The sequence below is a fragment of the Equus caballus genome, chromosome 17 (genome assembly GCF_041296265.1).
Source record: "Equus caballus isolate H_3958 breed thoroughbred chromosome 17, TB-T2T, whole genome shotgun sequence".
In the NCBI taxonomy this organism is placed as follows: domain Eukaryota; kingdom Metazoa; phylum Chordata; class Mammalia; order Perissodactyla; family Equidae; genus Equus; species Equus caballus.
The window spans coordinates 64,304,683-64,327,517 of NC_091700.1; the positions used below are offsets into that span (position 1 = coordinate 64,304,683).

Here is a 22,835-nt window from a genome sequence, read left to right on the forward strand (position 1 = left end):
AAGTTAATCTGAAAAGATGCCATTTGAATTCAGAATATAACTCCAATTTGTAAATACGTAACTTTCCAAAACTATTTTTAGGTTATTTTTGTTTACTTTTTTCCAATTTAAAAGCATTTTAGGTGCTTAAATTGCCTTACCTATGTAAACTTTCTTTGAACATCTTTATGCTGGCCATAGACTGACTGCCAGTCTGCTAAAATAACAGAGACAGAACTTCCTCAGCGAAAGCTCTAAAGCTAATAAAACATCAGCCTCAAAAGCACTGACTCAGGTGAAATGTTTCGAAGGCTCAGGAAAGGGATAGCAAGCCTCGTCAATTCACATTGACCTTTCTCTTGAAGCCATCCAAAACGCCTGCTCACTGCAGGAGCATCCTGAAGTCAGAGGCAAAGAGGATATCCTTTTGGCTGCGAGTTTTTGTATTGAAAGAGCTCCTTTGTTAAAGCATGACAGGATCAGTAATAAACAGGCAATCTAGATTAATGAATATTTGATAGCATGAAGGGAAGTTATACATAGAAATTTAAAATAGTCACAAATCACTATCGTTTCAACATGTTGCAAGAGATAAATGTATAGCTGAAACTGAAAAAAAAAGGCCCTGGATGATGTAAAATTAATAGAATTTTTTTCCTGCTTTTTCTCCCCAAATCCCCCCAGTATATAGTTGTATATTTCGGTTGAAGGTCCTTCTAGTTGTTGCATGTGGGACGCCGCCCCAGCATGGCCCGATGAGCGGTGCCTTGTCTGTGCCCAGGATCCAGCGAAACCCTGGGCTACCCAAGTGAAGCAAGCGAACTCAATCACTTGGCCACACATTGGGCCCCTGCATGAATTGTTCTTAGACATGACTAATTGAACAGCAAAATAGTACTGCATATAGTTAAGTTAGAAGGGATATGACATTTTTCAGAATTTCAGTTTTAAGTGTCCAGAAATACAGTGTGATTTTGCAAAGTTCTAATTTAGATTTGTGTACTGCATTTATTCATGTACTATGTATAAAGAAACATTGAATTGAGAGTTAGTGTATTTCGATTGTTGTCCCACTATTGCCACTAGATGACTATGATATTGAACAGGGCACTTAGCCAGTTTGGGCTTCTGCTTCCTCATGGGTAAAAATAATACAATACATATTTATAAGGCCCCTAATAAAGGCCAAGAATTGTGCAGTTGTCAGAAATTCAAAGATGTTTAAGAAAGTGCTGCTACCATTTAAGAACTTAAGAGGTGTGTGTGTCTGTGTGTGAGAGAGAGCAAGAGAGGGAGGAGACACCATTTGAGTTGTGCACTGAAGGATGAATTACTGAAAAGGGGGAACCTAAGTGTAAAATAAAAAAAAGATATGGAAGAATGAGAGTGTAGAGTTGTTGGAAAATTATGTCCTTAGACTAGATCTTCAATTTGATCCTTAAAGAGTTCTAAATATCAAGTTATTGAACTCACGCCTGGTTGTGTATGTTTCAGGTAGCTCATAATGTGAATAAAGTTGGTAGTTTAGAGTGACTGTAATGAGGGAATATTCCCAAATACAAGAGTGAATAGGAAAGATTAAATATGGAGAAAGACAACCACGTAGTATAGGATATTTGTTTACATTTTAAAAGACTATTGTAGTATTTTGACTGTTTTTAAAAATGCACTACCTTTAAAAGGTAGAAAAATAAAACTACTTCTCATTTATAAACTTTGTATTCCTGAATGCTGATCTGGAAAAACAGAGACGAAGTAAGAAGGCATAGAGATACAGTGACTGCTTTGGTGAGAAAAAATGCCTAGTGAGAATGGCAGAAGGATCGATAGGATCAATCCCTTTTAGAATCAGTTCAAAGTATATGTTGCTCTTTTCCCTTCCTCCATGGCTCCCAATAAAGCCCCCATTTCTTCAGGATAGAACTTTGCAGTCACAAAGCAAGTCACCAAGGCAAGATATGAATAGCAATATCAGTTCTCTATTGTAGCAGCCCGAAGTGATTGCATCTCATACTGCAGGCAGGGAGAGACCTATACCAAGAAGCAATACTGCACTTCTACCATGACAGTTACTACCCTCACAAATGCCCTTTAATGTCATCTAACAAGGGACATTTTCAAAGTGCACAATATAAAATGTTTTCCTATTAAGTGGCTTTATCACTGCAACAGCTGACTAAAGATAACCTGGAATATTTGGGATTGGGTTTGGAGTGAGGTAGTGAACAGTTAGGAATCTGTTTTTAGAGATTGGAATAATAGTGGCCATGTTATACAGTGGTAAAGCATTTGGTAAACCCACTGTCCTAGAACCTTTGAGAGACAGAACATCTAATTAATGAAGCTATGGCTCTTCCCAAAGAAATTCCTAGAATAATGTTACTTGGGGGAATTGTGTTTTTAACTGCCTTGGGTAAGGTACTAAAGGAGTAGGAGACGTCAGAAAAAAAAATTGCCCTGTTGGGAGAAGTGAAAGGGGAATGAAAGAATCCAGAAATTTCACGATTTAGAGGGATATGAAATGAAACCATTGCCCATCTTTTACCAGTAGAAGATAAAATTCAGTTATACTTTGAATCATAAGACATTTGTTAAAAGTTGTGATTGTATTAATGCCCCAGTAAATCTTTTTAGTTGAATCAAATGACTCAATGAAAGGGAATAAGTTTGAGGTCCGTGGAAGGCTGATAATCTCAAAATACTTGTGACTGAGTTTATGTATAGAGACGTAGGTCGTGGAAAAGATTGTTGGTAAGATTACGGGCAATAGAGCTGTTTGGATTAGACTATTTATTTAATCTTTTTTTTTTTTTTTTAGGGTGAAAGCCTAGATTTAAAGATAGCACGACAATTCAAAATGTAATGATCCTTAGTTTCTTAATATTTTACAGCCAGGAAGCAGTCTAAGGATTCCACTCAGGTAATAAGAAATGTATATTTCCCAGTTCTATCATTGAAGGTGGCCAAGGAAGATAAAGAGAAAGGAAGCTTGTCCCAGAGGGAAGAGTCAAGAGCCATGGGGGGGGGGGGGGGGGGTTGGGAAACTTCCTGAGAGCCATAGAGAGCCTAATCAAGGAACACTCACTATGTTGAGTAGGAGAAATATATAATATTTTATTGTAAAATGTAACGTTTTATTACATCTTATTTCAGGAAAAAGCTTGGTAGAAAATACAATGACAGAGCAACTTGAGGAAATGAGTGGAGTGGACTCCAATGTCATAAAAATGGAACAAATATAATGCTATACAATATTTGTATGTTTCTGTGCCAAACAAGCTTATATAAAACTGCCCTGCAAAATTTTAGTATCTTATTCTTATATATTACTTAAGTAAAAAAGAAAAAAATCTTAATACTCCATGACCATTAAGTAGTTGAATGTGTTCTTCATTTTAAAAATGTATAGTTTTTAAAAATTCTTCAAAAGATTAAATGAGTTTTGAAATAATCTTAAATATTGGTTCTGTGCATTTGCAAATGCATCAAATATACGTATTAAGAAATTATTTATCTATATTGATTTGAACTCCACTCAAAATAATGAATAAAATATATTGCTTTGCAAATAAATTGAAATTTTAGATTTTTTAAAATAACTAGCATTCTTTTTTATCATTAAATATCATGAGTATCTTTCAATTTCCTTAAATGTCATTTGTAGCTCTTAGCTTTTGAGCATTCTGAAATAATGAAAAGGATTATACCATATCAGACCCCTTTGTGGACAATTGGCAGGTGGGGACAAATATTCCAAATTCCAAAGTTATTAGCTCTGGAATTCAGTGAGATTGCTTGCTAACTATTAGTACTTATCGCTCTAAATCTACAAATATAATTTTGTAAGCAGATATGTATTAAAATGTGCACTTCACTATATTTTAATTATCTTTATTTTTCCTCAGATACTTTCCATCTAAACTGCTTGTTTCTATGTTTTTGTATTCCTTGCAAAACTTTCACGTCAACCTGTGTTGGAAGAAAAGGTTTTACTCTCCTTTGTCTAAGTGGGCGGTGAGGTTTAATATCGTGTAGACCTCCTGCATACTTGAGAGAGACCTAGGAAAACTGAGCAACTCCCTGAAACGGCCCAAGTTCTCACCTTAAATACTATCTCAAGCTAAAGACAAAAGGTGATGTTGTTGGAGCAGGCAGTTATGGGAGGTGATCAGGCAAAGCACAGTAAACAACAGTATGGTTGTTAGGCAGATTTAAGTCTGCTGCCTTCTCCATTAAAAGAATTTGCAGAGATTTGGTCCTTCTGCTCTTCCTTATACACCCTCACAAGTTGAGGTTTCCCTTATAAATGTAAATTTCTCTTACAGAGGGTAACTCCTATTTGGTTTTCAGAATTTTTCCTGTGTCTGCTGTTTTTTTAAAAAAATCCACCTAAAATAACCCTTATGCTAAAGAAGCATATTTTGGGGTGACAAATTCTGCTCCCCTTTACTCTTTCCTTACTCAGATACATCCTACAAATTCCTGTGCATCACAGCACTTCCTTAAAATAAAGAGAGGCAAAAGTACCAGTGCTTCAGTTATTTAGGTATTAAGAATCACCTCAAGTGCTGCAATAATATATGCAGCTTGGTTTTAGAAACTTTCTAGAACTTGTGTATCATTAATTTTTTTAACCATGCATAATTTTACTGTTCTGTTTTAGTCTATGTATATATACAGATTCTAAATGAGTTATTGTTGCTATCTTATTGAACATTTGAACAAATGCTTTACTGCAAAATCTTTTACACATAAAAGACAAAACAATTTTGAATATATAAAGCAATCTACTACTGACTCTGATTTTTAAAAAAAGCAACCTCTCTTCTGTATGCTGAAATGGATTCTTCAGGTCACAGAAGTCAGAAAAAATGAAGGATATGAACCTGGGATCTCCATCTGGCTGCTGAGCAGGGACTCAGCAGTTAGTATGATATGGGTTTGCCTTAAGTTTGTGGAACAGTTGTCATGGCAACTGCATTTCTATGCATCACTGCTTGTACCAGAGCAGGAGCAGGACTAAGAAAAAAGTTCCCTCGTCAGAAACAGAAAACACAGGAAAGTAAAATTTTGCAGCCGTCTTTGCCAGAAAAAAATGTGTATGTGTGTGTATGTGTCTGTGTTTTGAGGAAGAAGAAAAGTAGCAACCATTTAAAAAATTATAAGCCATTATTTTTTCTTGAGACGCCTACATGTATCTGAATTTCATTAAACAGCCATATAAAGTTTAGAAGGAGATGAATATATTTTACACCTTAATTAACTTACTGAAATTGAACCAGATTACTAAATTAGCCAACGAATTTGAATACACCTCTAATCTTTCTAAGTGTATTTTAGAATAAATGTTATAATAAAGTCATGGAATTATAATGAAGGGATTTATCCTTCACAAAATCCGTTATGCGGTTGAATGGATTGAAGTGTGGTGTGTAGTAACATATTAATATTTGTGGTAATTACAGAATAATGAAGTATGCTCTTTAATATGGCATAGTAACTAAATGAAATAACATTTGCTGGTACTATTAATTTAAGTTAAAATTGTACATTGAATAAAAGGAACCCCCAAATCACTTTTATCGCTAACTCTTTAAGGAGAATCAGTCTTGGTAAATATTAAGTGAAGAATCCTTTGTTTCCTGGCAGGTCTGTTTATGGAGATTTGGAGACCTAGGCAGAACCCCTGCTTCACTCTAAAACAGGTGGGAGATTTAGAAAATTAGGGCAAGGAGGCTGGTGTAGTGTGGGAATCTATATGTGAGCCTGAGTTTAGTGAGGGAAGGGCAAAAGCTTTGATGTTAAATCTTAATTTGGGGAAAGAATTGAGATGATGAGGAGTTTCTCAAGCCTGATAAGGAATTAAACAGGGATAATGCTAAAGGAATAGATGTGTCTAATATTTTCATTAGGAGTATTTCTAGTCTATAAATTTTAAGAATACAGAAAAAATATATGTCAAAAATAAAGATTGGTGAAATTTTAATTTTAAATGCTGCTGCTTTAGCTATTATGTAATAGAATATCCTTTAATAATGGTTCAAAACGTAAATGTTTCAGTGATGAATATCAATCTATTAAATAATTGCAGGGATTACAAAGGATCTTATATCTGGAAATAATAGTTACGTTTCTAAAATAGTCATAGCGTAGTTTTTATAATTTTATTTTATTTGAGGATATTATACTGAACTAATTGCCAGCAATGGCACATACCAGTTGTATGTAGGTGGATATAGAAATTTTCTGAAAATGGCTTTATTTACCATCTTTCTTAAAAGATAGCGTCACTGGATATACCCCTAGATTTATTTATTTTTTATCCTTTAAGTTCTTTGAAGGTATAATTCCACAATGTTTTGGATGTTACTGTTGCTGTTGAAAATTTAGTATCAGTGTTGCAATTCTATTGTGTAAATTTCATTGAGTTTAGGCTCTTTTCTCTGTCTTTGGTGTTCTGCCATATAACTATGCTTTATTTCAATGTGGGTTTATTTTCATTTAAATTATTTGTAATTTATTGTCTAAAATCTAAGAATATGTGTCTTTTATTATGTACTTCTAAACAATTCTTAACCTGCATATCTTTGTATTACTCTCTTATTTTCTCTTTTTTCTTTCTGATATTCCAATTAAATATGTTAGAACTTCTCCTTACATCCTCAGCATGTCTTTTTTTTAGCATTTATTTAATATCTTCTATTAGTTTTCTCTTCGGTACAAAATCCTATTTAACACATTAATTGAGTTTTCTAAATTCAATTATTTTCTTCACTTAAACTTCTATTTTCGAGCCAACTCTGATGCCCTAGTGGTTACAGTTCAGCACGCTCCACTTGAGTGGCCTGGGCTTGGTTCCTGAGTGCAGAACCACACCATTTGTCTGTCAGTAGCCACACTGTGGCAGCGGCTCACATAGAAGAACAAGAAAGACCTACAACTAGAATATCCAACTATATACTGGGGCTTTGGAGAGGAAAAGAAAAGAAAGGAAGATCGGCAAGAGTTGTTGGTTCAGGGTAAATCTTTCCCAGCAAAAAAACAAAAACACCAAAGAAAAATTGTACAAATCAAGGTTGTAAGATGTGCTTTAAGAAAAAATTTCTATTTTGTTTCTGCAATAGGTTTGATCTTTTTTTATGGATTCTAACTTCATTATATTTACAATTCCTTTTTATTTCTTTAGACATTCTGAATACACATTTTATATATTTCATCTGATCATTCCAATAGCTGAAATCTGTGTATTTAATTTTACTGTACCTTGATTTTATTACAGAAAGTTTCCTTGTGCTCCATATTTATAGTCAAACCTATCTTACCCTCATTCCCTCCACACCATACCTAACCCTTGACAAACACTAACCTGTTTTGCATGTTTATAATTATGTCATTTTAAGAAAGTTATATACATTTAATCATACAGAAGTGACTTTTTGTTTTTTTTTCTCATTATTATGCCCTTGAGATCCATCCAAGTTGTTGCGTTTGTTAACCGTTTCTTCCTAGACATAGCTGAGTAATATTGCATGGTCTGAAGGTTCCGCAGTTTGTGTAACCATTCCTCTGTTGAAGGATATCTTGATCCTTTCCAGTTTGGGGCTATTACAAATAAGGCTGGTAGAAAAAATCATATACAGATATTTGTGTGTGAATAAGCATTTATTTTCTTCAATAAATGCCTGAGTATAATATCTGTGGTTTGGTTTTTTTTTAAAGAAACTGCCAAATTATTTTCCACGTGGTTATGCCATTTCATATTCCCAACAACACTGTAGGAGAGAGATCCAGTTTCTCTACATCCTTGTTAGGATTTGTTACTGCCATTTTTTAAATGTTAGTTTTTTTAAATAGATCTGTAGAGATATCTCATCATGGTCTTAATTTCTATTTCCCTAATGGATAATAATGTTGAACATCTTTTCATGTGATTGCCATTTGTATAGCCTCTTATGTTAGATATTACTTTGTGTCCTTTGCACATTTTCTAATTGGATTGTTTAGTTTTGTCTTTTTTTTTTTAAGTATTGGCACCTGAGGCAACATCTGTTGCCATGCTTCTGGTTATTTTCTTCTTCTTCTCTCCAAAGCCCCCCAGTACATAGTTGTATATTCTAGTTGTAGGTCCTTCTGGTTGTGCTATGTGGGATGCTGCCTCAGCATGCCTTGATGAGTGGTGCTATCTCCACGCCCAGGATCCAAAACCGTAAAGCCCTGGGCCGTCGAGCAGAGCCTGAGAACTTAAACACTTGGCCATGGGGCCAGCCCCCTGTTTGGATTTTTTAATGATTGAGACTTAAGAGTTCTTATCATAGATGTGAGTCTTTTGGCAGATATGTAGTAAGCAAGGATTTTATCCCACTTTTAACTTGTTTTATTTTTCATCCTTTTTAGCAGGGTCTTTCAAAGAGCGAAAGTATCTGATTGTCATTTTATTTATGTTTTATGTTTTTCTCTCTGATTTTTATTTCTGTATTTTCTTCTTACTGCTTTCATTAGGGTTTCTTGAACATTTTAAAAACTTTCATTTTTATTTATCTTTAGTGTTTTTTAGTCTATCTCTTTGTATAACATTTTTAGTGCGTTGCTCTAAGTATTCCATTGTATCTAAATAACTTAAACTCTGTGTGTGTCAGCATTTTCTCAAAACTTTATCTCCTTTACATCCCTTTACCCTGCCACATTTATCTACACACATTGGTAACCACATTAGACAATGTTATAATTTTTGCTTTGACCATCAAATATAATTTAAAACCTCAAGAGTCAAAGGAACGTATGTTGTATTTATCAATAATTTTACTCTTTCCATTTTCTTTCTTCCTTCCTGAAATTCAAAAATTTCATCTTTAATCATTTCTTTTATATTTAAAGAACCTCCTTTAGTCATTTTTTTAGAGTAGGTCTGCAGCCGACGAATACACTTGACTTTCCTTCGTCTTACAATGTCTTTTTTCCCCTTCATTCCTGAAGGACATTTTCACTCAATATAGAATTCTAGGTTGACAGTTCTTTTCTCTCAGACTTGAAAAGTACTGTGCCACTTCCTTTTGACCTCCATGATTTCTGATGGGCAATTCAGTGACATCCAAATTGTTTTTCTCTTATAGGCAATGCTTTGTTTCTTTCTGGTGGATTTCAAGAATTTTCATTTGTTTTTAGTTTTCAAAAGTTGCATTATTATGTGTCATGATATGGATTTTTTGAAGTTTGTTCTATTTGGGGTTTACTCACCTTCTTGAATCTGTTGGTTAAAAAAACGATATTATCAATTTTTTTTGTTTTGTGTGCCAAATTTGGGGAGTCTTCAACCATTATTTATATGAAGAGTTTTTGAGTCTCACCCTCTTCTCTGCTCCTTATGGAACTCTAATGACACAAATGTTTGATATTTTATTGTAGTCCACATGTGCCTGAGGCTATGTTCATTTTATTTTTCCAAACTATTTTCTTTCTGTTGTTCAGACTGGGTAATTTCTACTGATTTATCATCGAGTTAAAAAAATTCTTCCTCTGACCTCTTTATTCTGTTATTGAACCCATCAATTGAGTTTTATTTTAATTATTGCATTTATTTTAGTTCTGTAGTTTCCATCTGGTTTTTTATTATACCTACTATGCATTTGCCAAAGACTTTCTATGTTTTATTTCTATCAAGAATGTTTATAGCGTTCCTTAAAACATTTTTATGTTTGCTGCTTTAAATCCGTGTGAGATAATTTAACACCGGTGTCATCTCAGTGTTGGCCTATGTTGTCCTATTTCATTCTGTTTCAGATCCTCCTGACTGTTAGTATAATGTGAGGTTGTCAGTTGTGACTGGACATTTTGGATTTTATATTATAATACTCTGGATATTATCTAAATCTTGTACTTTAGCGTGTCTTCTCTAACACTGCTCTGGTGGATGAATGGGGGCACTGCCTCACTACTTCCATGTTGAGATTTAAATCTAAGATCTCCACTCAGCCTCTGTAGACAGGGTGGTAGAAGGGTGGAGGATGCAAGATGCTCTTTGTTACCACTGGGTAGGGGTGAAGTGGGAAGTCAGGCTTCCCATTAGGTCTCCACTGATACCATTCCAACTGGGATGGGTAGGAACACATTATTACTGCTTCCCATGTAGCTTGCACTGACACCGTAGAGGGGCGGTTTTGTTAATAATGATTGATTGTGAAAATCCTGACTCTCCACTAGTACTCCTTGACCTCATCCTAGCAGGGAGGGGAAGAAGTGTCTTGCTACCACTTAGTGGCTAGAAATCCAGGCTCCTCATACAGACCCCACTGACAGTATGGGAATGGGGTTTAGAAGGGGCTCTTGTTGTTGCCATGTGGGGATGAAACACCAGACTCCCTACTTGGCTTTCTCTGGGGCCACCATAGTGGGACCTTCTTATTCCCTGGTAAGGGTGGATGTCTAGCTTCCCCCATCAGCATGTACTGGCAGGAGTGAGGGTGAGGCTGTACTTTTTTCCTCTTTTATCTGGCTGAAGTAGATTATCATTTAAAAGTTTTCTTTCTAAAACTTTCTGTCTTGCTAGGTTGTCTATTTCTAGAAATTGGCTAGAGAAAGCATATCTTCTTGGAACTTGTTTCTCTGCCTATTGGTATTTCCAGGTTGCCAGCTTCTTCCGTAATCCAATCCGGGCTATATAAGGCAAAATACAACCCTGAGAACTCACCATTGTGTTATTCCTTGGGTCTTGAGGTATCTAACCAGTCTGCTTTCTTCTCTCTACATTCTATCTGCTTAAGTGTTATAGATGGACAGATAGATAGATAGGTTGATAGATTAACAATAGATTAATAATAGATCTATCAATCGATTTATCTATTCTGGGTTTTTAGTTTACTTAGGCAGAGGAATAGGGAAGAATCCATCTTCTCAGAAGCAAGTCTGACTGCATTTTTAAAGACACACTAAGAGTCTCTCAGCACAGCTACCACTCCCACTCTGATTCATTTTCTCTCACGTGGACTTCTGCAATTGCTTCCTGACTGGTATCTGTTCTGTAATTCTTAGTCGCTCTCATGCACACTCTCATCTCACGGCAGCAGCAATCCTATAAAAAGTAAGTCTTTGTCAACCTCTGTTCAACACTCTCCAACAGTTTCTCAGTATACTCTGAATTAACCTAGTTCTTTTCTTCCCTACTCCATTTCTTCTCTTACCACTCTTTCCCAGGGCTCAGTGTGCATTGGTCTTTTGAAGTCTGTTTTTGTTCCTAGAACACTCCACACATTTTCTCCCTCCTAAAAGCATTTTACTTCCTCTTCTCTTTCCTACAACACAACTACCTCAGTTATTGACATGGTTCATTACCTCACTGCATTTAGATCCATGCTGAAATGCAATCTTCTAGAGAAGCTTCTTGTCAATCTGTCTAGTAGCACCATCATTTTGGTTACTTCCTGTCCCCTTACCTTGTTTTATACATAGTACACACTCAATATACATTAGTTGAATTAAGTTAAATTATTTGAATTAAATGAATAAATTCACATTAAAAAAACATAAACCTAGACATTTATATATGTATATATATTTTTTTCTTATGTTTGCTAAAAGTTCATTTTAAAACATCCAGCAGCAAGATATATGCCTAGATGTGACCAATATTATTTTTCTTTTTGGTAAATAACATTCTTATTTCCAAATGTATAAATACATGATCTTCGGATTGGTCTTCATGAAAAAACTGAGCCTCTCACTAATTGTTGGTATTATCTTGAAATATTATGTATTTTCACTTAATTCTCAATTTGGAATTGTATTTTAGGATTAAAGTAAAAGCAGACATCTTATCTCTATTATTAGGAAGAAATGTTACTACATCCTTGAGCCTCTAAACAACACAATCTGTCAGGTTTTAAGTAGTCAGCATGCAAGAGTTATATAACTGAACTAGACTCCTGGGCTCTAGTTCCAGTTTTGATTATAACTCCCTGAGTAACCTTAGGAAAGTCATTTAACCTTCTGGGACCAAGTTTTGTTGCTATAAAAAGGAAATAGCAACATTTAAGTCCCATGGGTCTTATGTACAGTAATTCATATTTGAAGTCATTTTCTAGATATTTACACACACAGAACAGATTGCCTTTTGAACTATAACACCAAAGTCAACACACAACTCAAAGAACGCAACCTTGATTCATATGTCCATCATCTAAAAGCTGTGAGTTCTTTCTCTAGGGTGATCTTTCAAGGGAAAAGTTGGATTAGTTTCTAAAATCATCAAGTCAAACATATTGCAGTCAGGAGCAAAATAATCTATGATAAATCCAATAAATCGAGCACATAGATGCCCTTTTATGCTTTATCTTGATTTTTCAATCCTTAGTTTTTGTTAGTACAATTCCTCAATTGCAAGCAGTCTCCTAACATTTAGTAAATGTACTCTAAAAAAATGGGATTTTTTTCCTATTACACTCTAAAAACAAAATCACACATTTATGGAAGATTTACCATCTGTCAGATAAATTGCAAGAAGTGGGAGATACATACATGACCGCCTCATACTCTGAAAGCAACAGAGTGCGTGAACACAAATATCACAATTTGAACTCCAATAAAAAACCCCAAAATAAAAGCAAAACACAAGAAATCCCCTTTGAACTTCTTAAGTTGACTGGGCACAATGTATGTTTAAATGTTTGAAACATTGCTGGATTTACTCTTTATAAATGCATATCTAGTTTAAAGGAGATATTTTTTCTCAATGACTAATGAACATCCCTGTAATACGTCTCCTTACATGGCAAAATCAAATGTTTCACATTAGTTCTTCCAGGTCGGGTGATGCTGTCCTACCTCGTTTCATTCATAAGGACAGGAGCTAATGTTTAGCTTCCAGAGTAGCAGAGAGACTTTCCTCTACCAGATTGTCAAACTTTTAACCAAATTTAAATCCTTTGCCTGAAAACTGCCTCATCCCAAGTAAAGCCTCCTTTCATTCAATCAAACTTTCAATTGATCTCTAAGGAAATACTTTCTAGCTAAGTTGCACTTCTGTGCTTTCTTTCTCTGCTCTCTTTCTCTGCAATGAAGAGGGGGCAAAATGTTGAATCTCTTTTTGGTAGCAGAGCAAGCTCACTATAGAAAGAAAATTTGATTTGGGCAAGAATCCAGCAGAGTGGGGCATTCTTGACTGAGGATATAGCCAATGAGAAGATATGCAAAGCACTGGAAACATTTCTTGTGTTTATCACTGGGACCTTGAGTTTGAGAGAAAAGGTCACAAGGAGTAAAGTGGGGATATAGTCAGGAGGATCACAGTGGCAGACTTTGTGATGATGTTTTACATTAATTATAACATTAACTCCTCACAAAGACTCTGGAAAGTAAGAATAATTGTCCCCATTTTACAAATAAATATGCCTTGCAGAAAATAAATAACACACTAAGATCTCATAGGTATGGAATGACAGAGTCTATACTTACACCCAGTTTCATCTGACTTCACAGCCCATGTTTTGATAGCTTGCTACACCAAGCACTGATGCAGCAATTCTGGATTCTCTTCATCTTCTCTCATCCCAAACATCATGGCAATTGTTTTTTAAGGCATTATTGGTATTAGATCTTTGCATGATAGTTACAAACTTAGGTTACATTGACTGCTTTTAATAAACTCATTCAACAAATACTTATCCTGTGTTAGAGATTATGAAAAGTGCAGTCAATAAAATGCTCGTTCTCTTATGGAGCTTGCAACCGAACCATCCTAACACGTTCACAACAGTGTCAATGTGGATTGACCAATCCAGAACACAAGAATAACTCAGAGTCTGAAGTGTTTGTGCAACACTAAATCTTTTCATAAAAACATAAGAAAAAATTTAAAAATTTAGCTTGACCAGTTTGATTTCAAAGAAAAAAACAAGGTCACAAACTTTTGGTTAATTTTAGAAAATGGAGATTATATTCCAATCTAGAAATTGGTTCATTGTGCACAAATATCCATATTACCCAAATTAGGTTCAAAAGGAAATTAGTTTATATATGTAATAATCATATAGGAACAAAGCTGGCCCCATATAGAGTAGAGTTAATGAAGGCCATGTTCTTTAGAGACACATTACTTCACCCATTACTGTTTCTCAATAGTAATATTGGGAATTCATTCCACATAAAACTCTGATCTTATTGAAAATGAAATTCTTCTAACCTCTAAGCAGTAGTCTTCATGTCATGTTTTAGTGATTTCAATTTAGCAATACAATTTCTGAACACACTGCTTTATAAATATAGCTAAACATTCATGAATTGAAATATCACATTGGAAACAAAATCAAATTTTAACTTCAAAATGTAACTTTCCTCCTTCAATGGCTGTTTGTGACTATATCCTACTTCTTCTCTAGCTGCTTCTAGATTTCCAGTCATAAGCAAAACAATATTCAAAGGTAGCATGGAAAAAGCACCTCATATAAACCCAGGGCTGGTCTTGGTGCTTTCGGTGGTCAACTTTAAAACCTTGCACATGGCCCTTTGTATCTCTGGACCTTAGGTCCTTTCCAGCATAATGGAAATGCTCCAAATATATTACTGATGAGATCGCTTCAAAGTCTGAGACAAGTTTCCATTTCTTTTTTGGGAGAGTCTTCAGCTCTCTATCACTGGCATACATCACCCCACAATTTGGCATGATGTCTCAAGAAAAATCTTAGAAAAAGAAACATGATACTATTGCATAAATTACATTTTCCAGGAATTTAACTCAAATACACACTCCCTAGAGTTTCAATAAGCTGACGGGAAATGGGCACTTTGAAAACTCAGAACTTAATACTGTGTGATTATCTACCTGTCAAAAATGTTGATGTTACGTAGAATGTACAACTATCTAAATTCTGTATATTTTTCAGAACATAATTTAAGATTCAATTTTATCTTGTGATTATCTCTAGATTTATCTTTAAGCATATTTGAATGATAAAAGGTGGATTGGTTCAATTCATATTCTTTGGTAAGCAAGAAGGTTATTAAATAACCATGGGTAGATATTATTAAATCAACTTTATCTGACAAAGCAGTCAACTGGAAAGATTTTGAAGCCTAAAGATGGTACCTTAAAAGAGGCAAATATAGGAAAAATGAAGCCATGTGTAATGGTAAGGCTATAAAAATCATTTTATCTACTTTTGTTTTGCTTGAAGTTGGTCTGCATCATTGGTGTAAGTACACTTTCTCTTAAAGAGAAATTCATTTGTTACAGCTTGGACATATATTATTGAAGGCAATATCCTTAGTACTGATAATAAATGTTTGGTTAGCAATCTATAGTTTAGAAAGTCCTTCTTACTCATTGTTTAATTTATTTCCTATAACATTTTTTTTCGAGAAGGGCAATATTAAAATTTTATAGCTATGGAAAATCGAGACCAAAAAGGTTTAGATGAGGATCCATTATACAGCTGCTAAGCAAGAAAACCAATTCTTCTATTGGTAATAAATCCCACTTCTTTTTTTATCTTTTTGTCTCTAAATCTAACTTAAAGAAATATCGTTAGTTCTTGACAAAACTATATTTTTTCTTTTTAAAATTCTCCATCTACATTTTAAAATACTTTGGTAACAATTTATCAGATTTCAGAGTTCTTCTAGAAATCACTACTTGACCTTGGTCTGAAATACTAATAAAAATCTTAATGAGCCCCTAAATTAGCACACAAGTGAACAGCAGCTATGTTACTGGTGCTCTCACCATCTGCTGAAGAGTGTAATCATCATCTCCATAAACACAAGCATTTATAATTTATCACATAGCAATGACACCATGCTAAAGTCTGTAAACTTTTAATACTTTACTTACAGAGGATTTTATGATTTACAGTGTGCTTTGTAATACACGGTTCATTATCCCATTTTAACTTCATAACAAACTTAAAATGAGAAAGGTAGGTATTTTTGTCTCCATTTTCTACTTGAGATAAATGAGGCCAAGATAAATGATGTGGTGTTCCCGGAAGGCAGAGTTAAAAGTACAAATTTAGTATTGCTCACATTTGTTTTGGCTTATCCCAAAACAGAAAAAAAATGATTCTGCTTGTTGTCTTCTGACAGAACATTAATACTGACGACAAACCAAATTATCTAAAACTACAAAGCAGTAAAATGGGAGGAAAAAGTGAAGAATGAAGCACAGTAATAAATAACTTATTTGGAAGTGACAATTTAACAAATATTTTTCCAGAATGTGAAATATAAAATTAAGACTGTAAATAATTTCCTTTCTTAACTTTTGACTGTGAAAATACTGCTACCTTTAAATGATCATTTAAATTGATCAGATGAGACTATATAAACAGCTTCAAATTTTATCACTTTAATATTAGTAATAGAACCCATCCAAAGTTTGAAAGTCATTTTTTAATGCTCTAAATGACGGAAACTGACTTGTGTTCCATGAAATATTCACACACGATTCTGGAGCTTTCTTCCTTCTTAAGAAATCTTTCCATAAAATTCTTCTTCAGAAGTCAGCATCTACCTCTGTATTAAACTTTTATCTAGAGAGTTAAAGTTTTATAAGGTTTAAGACTATAAAATATTAAAATGAAGGTTGAGGTTCTGATATGTTCAGTTAAAGAAACTGAGCAAAGCTTTTCCTTTTTTTCACTCTTACTCTTTTCTTCATAAAGAGCTTAAGAACTGAAATATAGTGCACTTCAGAAATTCCCTAAGGGACAACACTGATTGACTGTTTCTTCTTTCATGTGTCATAACTGGTATTCTAAGACTCAGTTAAAATAAATATTAATCTGGTCAGTTACTATGCTGATTTGAATTACTAATTTATTTTTTATATCTGAGTTTAATTATAGTAATCCAAACTTCCACTTCTCCAGCCTATGCAATCTTCCAAAAACATTTTTATTGATGATCAAAGACAAATATTAATCTGATTTTGATAACTATCAAATTCTAAATATGACACTTTTTCTGAAAGCAATTTCACAAATATCTTCAACATATTATCATCAACATCTCTGTGGCATTTTATCATTTGGAAAGTGTTTTCATATGTACTAACTAACTAAATAACTTTGCATTAATAATTATTATCCCCAGGAAGTTGAATCTCCTATCTTCCATAGGTAGCTGTAGCAGATAAGTAACTCCTTCTCTAACATCGTACTTATAATAGAACTGTAAATAGAAATCAAAACTGGCAAGAATAAGGAGGTCAGTCACTCTTCCAAGCAAAGTTTTGATGGAGTATAACATATGTCACCGGGAAAGACAGTAGACACGTCTAGGTCACAGATTTCTACAAAAATAGACGTGTTGGGTGGGGAGTTAGGATGTCCTATAAAATAATTATTAAGATGGCCCCGTGGCCGAGTGGGTAAGTTCGCGCGCTCCACTGCAGGTGGCCCAGTGTTTCGTTGGTTCGAATCCTGGGCGCGGACATAGCACTGCTCATCAAACCACGCTGAGGCAGCGTCCCACATGCCACAACTAGAAGGACCCACAACGAAGAATATACAACTATGTACTAGGGGGCTTTGGGGAGAAAAAGGAAAAAAATAAAATCTAAAAAAAAAAAGATATTTTCTCATGTAAGAATTTTGGGCCTGGTGAGTGACTCGATGTTGCATAACTAAGCTAATGTAAAAATTTCGTAGCATTTTATTTAATTTAATTAGTAATACTATGATTTTCCTAAAAACAAAATCTCACAAGATGACCATTTGAAGACACTTGTTTTTCTGCCCCAACTTAGAAAATGAAAATGCATAACAGATGGTTACACCCTTTATTGATAGTTGCCTTCAGTTCATCAAGTTTTACTTTTGATTATAGAAAATTTTACCCTAGAGTTCTTTCTATGTAGTGTTGTTAGCCATTACTGTTTATTTTGGGAAAACCAATACAGCAGATACTTGATAGTCACCAGAAAGAACACAGGGATATTTCCTGTTAAAAGGCTAACGTTTCCTGCAGACACTTCATGAGTCAAATTTAACTCAATTATAGGAAGAAATTCCAACACTGACGTTGTCCAAAGGAGGTAGTTGCATATTAATTAAACTATTGAAATGTATGGTAATGAGCACACAATAAAGGTATTGTTGAAGAGCTTCTTGGAATAGATAAATGGATGCCTCACTGATTTTAGGGGCCCTTGCCACCTGTGATTTATGATTCTATCTGCTCTTGTTGACAATAGGGACTGTCTGTCAACTTGTTTACTAACTTTTCAGAGTTGGTGGTAAATTGTTAAGGAAATCTACATCTGTTTTTTTTTTTTATGGGCTCCAAAATAAAAATCTTAACTTAACAAAATGGAAGTGAAGGTATTTCTTCCATTTCTGGTTTGGTGGGAAGTTATTTCGATTTGTTAAACTCTATTAAGTTAGATTTTATAGATAAATTTTTATCCTTATGTGTGTGACACATATTTCCAATATTTCAGACACCTAGATTTCATATTATTTATCACTGATCACTACTTTCTTAACAACTGTATAGGGTGCAGAATTTCAATTCAGTTCATACTGGAATCCAAACGCCCAGCAAGTAGCAAAAATTTTGATGCACAGAAAATGTGTTTGCTCCATCAGCAGTGGAATTCAAAGTTAATGAAGCCATAATGAAATATGAGTTATGTCTCTTTTTAATGTAGTATATTTAATATCACTCTTTTATGGCTACAAATTATCCCCTTAACCATGAAAGGTAGGGACAAAATCAATAATACTCTTGCCCTATGGGAAGAGGTGATAAAGGTAAGGTACAATTCTGAAGAACATATAAGTTATTTCTCACACTTCTCCAGTATTTGTGAGGAGTGTTCAGAATAGCTATATTCTAAAGAAAGAGACTTCTTCTGAGATCACAGCTAAACTGTAAGAAAAAAAGCTTAATTATCTTTTATCTTCCAAGTTTAGAAGGCATCATCGAACCGAGGCTTTCCCATATTTGAAGCCACTACTTAAAATTTGAATTTAATAAAAATGTTTTTGCTAAAAATGGTAAAGGTCCTAGACACACACACACACACACACACACACACACAACATATTTTAATATATTTTGAATAACTAATCTTGTGTGCCAATATTTAGTAATATAAACTGTTAAAAGATTTGCTAAAAACATAAGAACTGTTTTTCTATTTCCTTTCAAAAAATAAAACAAAATATAACTGGGTTTTTTGGTTTCCTCTGAAATAGGATCTCCTCCTCTCTTCTCATGCACATGTATTAAATTCAGTCCAAAACCACTGAGGGTGGGAGAGGAACCAATCAGGTGCTAAAACCTGTTCTTGAATATGGAAAAATAAGAAGATGAATTACACATGCTGCTTGATCGTCATGAAAATATGCTTGAGTGGGGAAACAGATAAGTACACAACGAACAGAAATGTGTACACGGCAGAAAGGGATTATTGCAATAAATAGACTAAACAACCTGTAATGAGTACACAAAAATAAACTGTTAAATTGAGGAGAAAATAGAAAAGTCATATGTAAAAACTGAAACTTGATTGTAGTTTTGAAGAAAAACATAGAATTTCAAAAGGTAGAATATGATATCAAAAGGATAAAGAGTATTGTCAGTTCTATGAATAAAACATAGAAAGAGATATTTAACTCCAAGATTTTTCCAGGAAGTACACTTACTTAGAGTGGTGGAGCTTTCAATATCTAGTGGGTAATATAAGATGTAGCCAGCCCTGGTGGGCTAAAGGTTAAGATTTGCTGCTCTCACCTCTGTGACTTGGGTTCATTTTCTGGTCAGGGAACCACAACACCCGTCTGTCGGGTGTCATTCCGTGGCAGCTGCATGTTGCTGTGCTGCTGAAAGCTGTGCCACCAGGATTTCAAATACCAGCAGGGTCACCCATGGTGGACAGGCTTTAGTGGAGCTTCCAGACTACACAACTTGGAAGAAGGACCTGTCCACCCACTTCTGAAGCATTGGCCATGAAAACCCTGTGAATAGCAGCGGAGCATTGTCTGATATAGCAGTGGAAGGCGAGAGGATGGCACAAAAAGACCTGGCAGGGTTCTGCTCTGTTGTCCACAGGATCGGTAAGGCATTATATGCAGCATTAAGAATTTTATTCTTTATAGTGTAAGCAATAGGAGATGCTGAAACCTTTATGAAGAAGTGAAAATAAGATATATTTTTTAGAAGTTTAATTCAGAAAATTTTGTCAAGGGTATACTTTAGCAGGGAAAGAAGTTAAAGACGGAAATTAATTATCACACTACTGTCAAAGTCTACTTAAACAGAAGCAATGGAGAACAGAAAAAGAGAGGATTCATATTTGAGAGATAAAAGGGATTAGTGACTAATTTAGTGTGAGAGACAAATGAAGGGAACTAAATAAAGATGCCTCCAGGGTTTCTCTTCTGAGAATATAGGAAATATAGGAAAATAGGTTCTGAGCAGGTTCAAGTGAGAGTTGGGAAAAAATTGACGTTTATTTACTACATGCTACAAACTGTGCTAGTTACTCTGCATACATTATCTTGTTTACTTCGCGTGAGAATGTAATGATAGACATTATCTTCTCTGTTTTTGGTAGAAGAACAAGCATGTCAGGAAAAGTAACTTACCTATTATGGTACAATTTTAACTGATAGAAATGGAATTTTTACAAATTAAATAAACGCATGTTTGTTTTGAACTTTAATTTGATGTAAGTGTACAGTATGTACTATTTTGTGTCTGGATTTTTCTCAGAGTTATGTCTATGAGATTCATCGTGCTGCATGTAGCAGTAATTCAGTTTTTATTGCTTTAAAATAGTCCGGTGTATGAATATACCACACTTTATTCATTCTATTGTTGGCAGATATTTGGTTGTTTCCAGTTTGAGCTATTACCAATAATATTGTTATGAACTTTTACATACGTTTGGGTTTACACATGTGATTATTTTGAGAGTGTGGATGTTTAGGAGTGGAATTGGTGGTTCATAATGTATGTGTGTGTTCACATTCAGTGTATATTGCCAGACAGTTTTCCATACTAGTTCAGAGATTTACATTCACATCAGTAGTTGCACTGCATCTTTGAAAATACTAGCTGTTGAATATTTTCTTTTTCAAAAGTTTAGCCATTCTGATGGATACTTTATTATATTTCATTGTGTTTTTAATTTGCATTGCATTAGTAACCTTTTGAGTGTCTGCTTTTGTAAAGTGGCCTGTTCAAGGTTGCTAATTTCTAAAAAGTTGGTTCTTTGTGTCTTCGTTGCCTATAGAAGTCCTTTATATATTCCAGGTAGAAGTTCATTTTGGGAAGCATATATTGTAAACATCTTCTCTGTGGCTTGTTTTTCACTCTCATAATGGTGTGCGCAGATGAACAGAAGTCTTGCATTCCAATGAAGTCCATTTTATCAATCTTCCTTGGATCTTATTTAAGAAATCTTTGTCACAATACATAACGATATTTCTGCATATTTTGTCTAGATGTTTTATGGTTCTCACCTTTACATTTTGTTATGATAAATCTATAGTTGATTTTGTATATAGTGTGAAAAGGTATCAAGATTTAAAATTGTGTCTTTGCAGGGGCCAACCCTGTGGCCAAGCAGTTAAGTTTACATGCTACCCTTCAGCAGCCTGGGGTTCACAGGTTTGGATCCTGGGCACTGACCTAGCATCTGTCATTAAGCCATGCTGAGGTAGCATGCCACATAGAAGAACTAGAAGAACCCACGACTAGGATATACAGCTGTGTACTGGGGGGTTTGGGGAGAAAAAGAAAGAGGAAGGTTGGCAACAGGTGTTAGCTCAGGGCCAATCTTCCAAAAAAAATTTTTTTTCTTTTCAGATACACAACTGATCCAACGTTATTTACTAAAATCACCATATTTCCCCACTGCACCGCAATGGCAACTTTGTCATATACCAGACATATGTGTTCCATTTCTATTTCAACTAGTTATTCAGCTATCCTAACACAAATAACACAATGTATTTTTCCCTTAGCTTTATAAGTTTCATTATTTTGTAGAGTAGCTCTTTAAGATTGTTTACACTATTTTTGATCCTTAAAAATTCCTTAAAATTAGAGTCAGCTTGGCAATTTCCACCAAAAAATGAAGGAATGTGAATTGGGATATAATTTAATCTGTACATGATTTGGAAAGAATTGATTTCTTTACAAATTGACTCTTCTCATTCTTAAATATGATATATCCTTCCACTCATGTAGTTTTTAAAAAATTTATCTTAGAAATATTCACAGTTTTCAGTGTAGAATCCTTATACATCTTTCATTAAATTTATTGCTTATAATTTGTTAAAGTTTTAAAGTTCTTATAAAAGTCATCTTCTATACATTTCACTTGTTATGGTTTATTCTAATTTAGAGGTGTTAAAGTAACTTTATATAGTGATTTTACATCCAGTAACCTTACTAATTTCATTCATTAATTTAAATTTATCTGAAGATTACTTTTTGAGGGAGAGGCGGGGCTTAATTTTGGTCATTTGATTCTGTTTTTTGGTATGCCTGGCACTTTTTATTCAAGACCAGATATTGTGTATGAAAAATTGTGAAGACTAATGATGACATTATCTTCCACTGAGAGGATGAAATTTTGTTTTGGTAAGAAGATAAAGTACAGGAAAATCACGTTTTTATAGCTGAAGAAAGTCAAATTCTACTTACTTATTGAAACCTACTTACTTACTGGCACTTTCTTGTGGAATATAGCCCACTCAGGGGGCAACAAAAAACCTGGGGTGTTTTCCTTAGCCCCTTCTCCTTGGCAGGCTTGAATTCCAACTTTTGCCTGACCAGTAACATGAGATTTCTTACATTTCTGTTTGGGTTTTAGCCCTAGTGGCCATTTACTGCTTGGTTTATTGGCATCACTTCCA

At 34.4% G+C, this 22,835-nt stretch overlaps 1 protein-coding gene across 2 annotated transcripts in view; it reads right to left on the reverse strand.

Annotated features, from left to right (window-relative positions):
* Positions 1-22,835, reverse strand: part of KLHL1 (kelch like family member 1) — a 333,689-nt gene that overhangs the window by 263,961 nt on the left and 46,893 nt on the right. The gene's annotated exons all lie outside the window — the stretch shown is intronic.